At 39.0% G+C, this 7,705-nt stretch overlaps 1 pseudogene; it reads right to left on the bottom strand.

Annotated features, from left to right (window-relative positions):
• Positions 1 to 551: 551 nt before the first annotated feature.
• Positions 552 to 7,249, bottom strand: Gm11251 (predicted gene 11251; annotated as a pseudogene).

Genomic DNA, 7,705 nt, shown 5'->3' with positions numbered 1-7,705 from the left:
CTGCATTTCACAAAATGTATAAAGTCTATAGCAAGGTAATTTTTTAAAAAGTAAAGTTACTAAGAAACATACACTCAAGGCACTCTATACACCAAGTGCACACACTTCCAATTTTAAATGTGATTAACAGAACAGAAACTGTAACTATGTCACAGTTGCAAAGCAAAACAATAAAACAAGATCAGTTATCACACATACAAGGGCTTCTGCCATCAAGCTATCCCTCATATTCAATTATTCCAATAAAATAACATATTAAAATACTGGTGATATTGATGGTTTAGCTTACCTTCAGTGTACTGAATGTTGTACACAACCTGCTTTAAAAGAGGAGACATCCCTGCAGGCAGGCTCAAAGAAGGAACAGACTCTCTTTGACACTGACCCCACCAAGAGCATGCTGCTGTAGCCTGCACACACACACACACACACACACACACACACACACACCTAGGAAAACGTGAATATAAACAGCATTTATGCTGGTCATTGTATCTGAAGAGCAAACTGAAGCCAAGTCTGCTAAAAACAAATCAACCACCCAGTATTGCCACTAATAACAGACGCTTTTGTCTTTTATGTGAACTGCAACCATATACATTAGCAGTGTAATTCTGTGCAGTCTTGGCAATTAAAACAATTCTACAGTGAAATTTCACATAAGACACAAAACAGATTAACATTTCTAAAAGAAATATCACCATTGGAGTTAATTCAAATATATCATACTTCCTCAAATTTGCTGCAGAAGTATTTTTAAGTTTATATGTATTAATAATAAATTGCTGTGAAATTTCTTGTCTTTGTATTTAATTACTCAAACCCTTGGAGTTTCTTCATCTCATTTAAATTTTTCCTGGATAAATACATGCTGCAGGGCCTGGTTGATGCTAATTCACTTAGCTGGGTCCAACATTGTGATCTGGTCCAACAAGTCTTTAGCTGGTGGAATTTTTTACATTGATCTTCAGTATGTCGCTTATACTCCAGCAAATCATCCAACAGGTCTTTAGTTGGATTAATGGTGCTCATGACAGCAACTTTCTCCCTCTCTGTTATTTTATCATCCTCTATATACATGAAGTTCAGATTTTGTTCAAAATGTTGATCTTTAAATACATCTTTCCGGATCATCTTATTTTGAATTTTTCCTTTAAGGTCCATGGTGACCTTCAAGATATGGTTATTAGTTTTGCCAGAAAATAAAGTTTTTTTTTTTTCCAGTATAGAGTTCATATAAGGCACCACCTACAGTCCACATATCGATACCATAGTCATAGCTTTTACTTGCAATGATCTCCAGAGCATGATAAAATCTATTGACAAGATAAAGCATTATGTCATTATCTGCAACATGTGAAGCTGATCCAAAAATTACAAAGCTTTGAAATTGTTTTGGATTCACTAACCACATTATCTGGTTCAATATCTGCATGTAGGATATCACATCTTTTAAGAAGTTTCAATGCCAGGAACAACTGTTGACTGTACAATCGTACAGCCTTAATATGAAGACTGACATCCTCAAAGTATGTTTAATACCTCTCACAAATTCATAGGGAGGTTCAAATATGAGACAGAGATGCTCTTTGTGGTAAAAGTGTCTGAAGAGAGGCCTGGCCTGGAACCTGTCGTAGGGATCAGCATCACGTACAATGCTGCTGAACACACCCTTCCCAGTGAAGCCATACACATTATAACGCTTTTCTAGGACTTCCCTGATACTCACAGGTTAATAGCCTTCTGCATCTGTCCAATTATCTCTGGTGCTGGGATTCTCTTTGAAATCTTCCCCAGTGCCAGAAGCCCGGAGAAAAGAGCTACCAAAATAAGCAGCAAACCTATCATCAGATTCTGTAAACACATCAGGTGCCAAAAGTTTCTTCTGAGATGAGTCATTATTCTGTTCAACTGTCATTAGATTATGATTGGCTTTTCCTGACACCTCAAAGTTGGCAACATTCTTCCACTCATATTCTTTTACATAAGCAGGCACCTGCTCCAAGATGGAGTCTAGCGAAGGAGATCATGATCTTGTGCTGCTGTGGGGGCTGCTTAGCTCAGATGGCACCGGTATATTGCTATCTTCAGCAAGATATTTATATTTCTGAACAATTGCTTGCCTCTGTATCCTTCTCTGTTCTACTGGAGCCTCTTCATCATCTTCATCTACGTCAAAATCATCAAGGTTATCCATCAGATGAAGACACTTGTTCAACTTTCATTCCTTCCCAGAGACTTCCTTTAAATTTATCTTCTTTACTTTGCTTCTGCTCCTTCCATGACCACCCCATGATTGAGACTTTCTTCTCAAGCATGACCTGCTCCCTTGACTCCTATTCTCACAGGATACCTACTTCTTCTTCTAGGAGACCTACTGCATCTCATTGGGGAATATGATCCCCTAATGGGAGACCTACTTCTTCTTAGGCTTGGGGCTGGAATCTTCTGATCATTCACATCTACTGAGGATATCACCAGGAGCTCATGTTCTCAGAGAAGAAACTCATCTCTTTGGTTCGCTCCATTTTCTTTGTAAGAATTGGCTTTTGTCCCTTCTGTCTCAAGACAGAGATTGAGAAGGGGATTTGCTCTGCTTAAATCTTCTGTTACTGAGAAGCAGATGCCTTTCTTTATTTCATCCTTGATGAAGTTATCATTGAGTAAAGTGTTGTTCAGCTTCCATGTGTAGGTTTTTGTTGTTATTGAAGACCAGGTTTAGTCTATGATGATCTGATAGGATGCATGGGATTATTTCAGTCTTCTTGTAATCTGTTGAACTCTGTTTTGTGACCGATTATAGGGTCAATTTTGGAGAAGGTACTGTGAGGTGCTGAGAAGAAGGTATATTCTTAGCCAGGTGTGGTGGCACACGCCTTTAATCCCAGCACTTGGGAGGCAGTGGCAGGCAGATTTCTGAGTTCGAAGTCAGCCTGAACGGACCATCTAGAGACTGCCATATCCAGGGATCCACCCCATAATCAGCTTCCAAACGCTGACACGATTGCATACACTAGCAAGATTTTGCTGAAAGGACCCAGATATAGCTGTCTCTTGTGAGACTATGCCCGGGCCTAGCAAACACAGAAGTTGATGCTCACAGTCAGCTATTGGATGGATCACATGGCTCCCAATGGAGGAGCTAGAGAAAGTACCCAAGGAGCTAAAGGGATACAGAGTGAGTTCCAGGACATCCAGGGCTACACAGAGAAACCCTGTCTCGTCTCGAAAAACCAAAAAAAAAAAAAAAAAAGGTATATTCTTTTGCTTTAGGATAAAATATTCTATACATACCTGTTAAATCCAGTTGGTTCATAACTTTGATGCCCCAGGGTAGGGGAATGCCAGGACAGGGAAGTAGGAGTGGATGGGTTGGTGAGCAGGGGGAGTGAGGAGGGGATAGGGGGTTTTCAGAGGGGAAAGAGGAAAGGGGATGAAGTATAAAAAAAAAATAAAACATCTAATTTAAAAAAAAAAGAAAATTAAAGCTAGCCATCATAGTATCAATACGTATATTGCTACCTTAGTTTATCCAAGCTATGTGTGTGATCATGGATTAAGAGAGAGAGAGAGAGAGATTGAGAGAGAGAGAGAGAGAGAGAGAGAGAAACAGAGACCTAATTTTTGACTTGTCTCATTGTTTTGGATTCTTTTAGGATTGCAGCCAGGTCTTCTACTGGGTGATCTATTTTCCTTCCCAAAAGAAGCATCTTTTGAAAGTGATTTAATTTTTTTTTTCCCTTTGTCAATTTCAGAACGTTTTAACTTCCTCTCTTTGGACCTTGACCTTCTGATCTCTTAAGCCAACTGGGGACTTGGAATTTTTAGATCTAACTCAGATTTCTTTCTTTTACAATTGGTAATTTTTTGCTATCTTTATTTTACCTTTCTTTTCATTCTTAATCTTCTCGATAGCAGGAGATCTTGCCTTCTGCACTTTCTCTTGGGACTTTGATATTCATGCTTGGTCTTGAGTCTTGTTTCTTTTGGATGGATTTTTGTATTTTCTCCTTTCCTTGGACTTGCTCCTGTTTGCTTTCTCTCACCATTTCCACAGCTCCCTTGTTTTTCCTTTTGTCTGATCTATGCCTAGTCCGTTCCTTGGATCTGTTCTTACTTTCTTTCTTTCCTTTTTTTATTAGATATTTTCTATATTTACATTTCAAATGTTATCCCCTTTCCTAATTTCCCCACCGAAAATCACTTATTCTCTCCCCCAGCACCCTGCTCCCCAACACTCCCATTCTTACTTCCCCTCCCAGGCATTCCCCTCTACTGGGGCATAGAGCATTCACAGGACCAACAGCCTCTCCTCCCATTGATGAACAACTAGGCCATCCTCTGCTACACGTGTAGCTAGAGTGATGAGTCCCTCCATGTGTTTTCTTTGATTGGTGGTTTAGTTCCAGGGTGCTCTGAGAGGTACTGGTTAGTTCATATTGTTCTTTTTCCTATGGAGCTGCAGACCCTTTCAGCTCTTTGGGTACTTTCTCTAGCTCCTTCATTGTGGACCCTGTGCTCCATCTAATGGATGACTGTGAGCATTCACTTCTGTATTAGACACTGGCAGAGCCTCTCAGGAGACAGCTATATCAGGCTCCTGTCAGCAAGGTATTGTTGGCATGTGCCATAGTGCCTGGGTTTGGTGGTTGTTTTTGTGATGGATTCTGAAAGCAATCTACAGATTCAATGTAATTCCCATCAAAATTCCAACTCAATTCTTCAGAGAGTTAGAAAGGGAAATTGCAAATTCATCTAGAATAACAAAAAACCTAGGAGAGCAAAAACTATTCTCAACAATAAAAGTACTTCTGGTGGAATCACCATCCCTGACCTCAAGGTAAATATGGAGTAATAGTGATAAAAACTGCATGGTACTGGTACAATGGAATAGAACTGAAGACTCAGAAATGAACCCACACACCTATGTTTATTTAATCTTTGACAAAGGAGCTAAAACCATTCAGTGGAAAAAAGACAGCATTTTCAACAAATGGTGCTGGCTCAACTGGCAGTTATCATGTAGTAGAATGTGAATTGATCCATTCCTATCTCCTCATACACAGTTCAAGTCTAAGTGGACAAAGGAATGCCACATAAAACCAGAGACACCGAGATTTATAGAGGAGAAAGTGGGGAAAAGCCTTGAACATAGGGGCACAGGGGAAAAATTCCTGAACAGAACAGCAATGGCTTGTGCTGTAAGTTCAAGAATCAACAAATGGGACCTCATAAAATTTCATATCATCTGTAAGGCAAAGCATATTGTCAATAGGACAAAACAGCAGCCAACAGATTGGGAAAAGATCTTTATCATCCCTACATCCAATAAGGGGCTAATATCCACTATATATAAAGAACTCAAAAGTTGGAATACAGAAAACCAAATAACCCTATTAAAAATGGGGTACAGTGCTAAATAAAGAATTCTCAAATGAGAAATACCAAATGACTGAGAAGCACCTAAAAAAAAAATGTTCAACATCCTTAATCATTAGGGAAATGCAAATAAAAACCACCATGAGATTTCACCTCACACCAGTCAGAATGGCTAAGATCAAAAACTCAGGTGACAGCAGATGCTGGTGAGGATGTGGAGAGAGATCCACTGCTGGTGGGATTGCAAGCTAGTACAACCACTCTAGAAATCAGTTTGGCAGTTCCTCAGAAAACTTTATTTCTTCTTTCTTTCTTCCTTCCTTCCTTCCTTCCTTCCTTCCTTCCTTCCTCCTTTCTTTCTTTCTTTCTTTCTTTCTTTCTTTCTTTCTTTCTTTCTTTCTTTCTTTCTTTCTTTCTTTCTTTTCTTTCCTTCCTTCCTTCCTCCTTTCTTTCTTTCTTTCTTTCTTTCTTTCTTTCTTTCTTTCTTTCTTTCTTTCTTTCTTTCTTTCTCTCTTTCCTTTCCTTCTGCTCTTTTTTTCCCTTTATTTACTTATTTTTTATTAGATATTTTCTTTATTGACATTTCAAATGCTATCACAAAAGTTCCCTATACCCTCCCCACCCCCTACCCTGATCTCCTACCTACCCACTGCCACTTCTTGACCCTAGAGTTCCCCTATACTGGGGCATATAAAGTTTGCAATACCAAGGGGCCTCTATTTCCAATGATGGCCGAACTAGGCCATCTTCTGCTACATATGCAGCTAGAAACACAAGCTCTGGGAGTACTGGTTAGTTCATGTTGTTGTTCCACCTACAGGGTTGCAGATTCCTTCAGCTAATTGGGTGCTTTCTCTAGCTTCTCCATTGGGGGCCCTGTGTTCCATCCTATATATGACTGTGACATCCACTTCTGTATTTGCCAGGCACTGACATAGCTTCATACAAGACAGCTATATCAGGGTTGCTTCAGCAAAATCTTGCTAGCATATGCAATAGTGTCTGGGTTTGGTGGCTGATAATGGGATGTGTCCCTGGGTAGGATAGTCTCTGAATAGTCCATCCTTTTGTCTTAGCTCCAAACTTTGTCTCTGTAACTTCTTTCATGGGTATTTTGTTCCCTATTCTAAGAAGGAATGAAGTATCCACACGTTGGTCTTCCCTCTTCTTGATTTTCTTTCTTTTACACCATTTTTGTTGTCCGTAATTTCAAGATTTCACAGTGTACCTGAAGACCTGGTGTGTAACCTACTTCCATTTCTTGCCTTTTCGTGAATCTCTCATTCTTTGGAGCCAGACTTATAGCCTTGCAAAATGAGTCCCATTACAGATAGGACTTTTCCCTCCATTAACTCATTATCAAGTTCAGCTTTAATCAAGGCTCTCTGTTTTTCCAAGTCTTACAGCAAAGCTAAATCATAAAGTTTAGTTCTTTTTGCAGGAGACAGGCCTTTTTCATCAGAAGCATCAATAACTTCTTTTCTTTTTGTATTTCTTATGCTGATGCTTATGCTTGTGTTTTTTATCCCTATTTTCTTCCGAGGAGTGTTCATGTTTCTCATGTTTACTTCTGGTTTTTATGTTTTTGTTTGTTTCTTTATTTTTGTGACGATGTGGACTGTGTTTATTTTGAGACTGGACTGCTGATACTTCTCCATTTTCTTCATTTACACTCTTCTCAGAATTATCAGCATTACCCATCTCAGGTTGCTACTGCAGCGACTCTCCCCAGCCCTTCCCAGTGGTGGCCCTCTTGAACTTCAGGATTTCTCTGCAGTACTGAAAGTGGCTTAATAAACCGTGGACTTCAGTGGAAGAGGAGGAAAAAGGGAAAAGCAGTCGCACATGTACAAAGTACATAGGGAAAAGCATTCAAACTCCGCAATGAGAATCCTGATAGAAAAACTTTGCCTAATAGTGTCTTATAAAGGTATCTCTGATCTTATCACAGCTTCTATTTGCTGCAGGACTTCCTCACAAGAACCTTAAACTTAATTTTTTTTATTAAAAGATCCTAGAAAAAGTGGGTTTTTCGAAATATCCTGACGCTAAAAGAATACATATTAACTAAGAACAAAAATATAATTATTGATTGGTTTTGTTTGGAGGACAAACTATTTAAGTCATTATTACCATGAGTAGTGTCTAAAACAAGCATCGGCTTTTTGTGCCAACTATATGAATTTCTTAATCTAATAAAATGACAGCAGGATTTATAGAGCTTTTTGCTTGTGTTTCTTAAAACTTGTGGAGTTATATAGATCAGTTTGGGGATTGCACATGTGTGTTTATCATTTATTAGCAAAAGTCGTTTAGGAAAGTCAGT

The sequence above is a fragment of the Mus musculus genome, chromosome 4 (assembly GCF_000001635.26).
Source record: "Mus musculus strain C57BL/6J chromosome 4, GRCm38.p6 C57BL/6J".
Lineage (NCBI taxonomy): Eukaryota > Metazoa > Chordata > Mammalia > Rodentia > Muridae > Mus > Mus musculus.
This window is presented reverse-complemented; position numbering and strand designations above follow the sequence as displayed.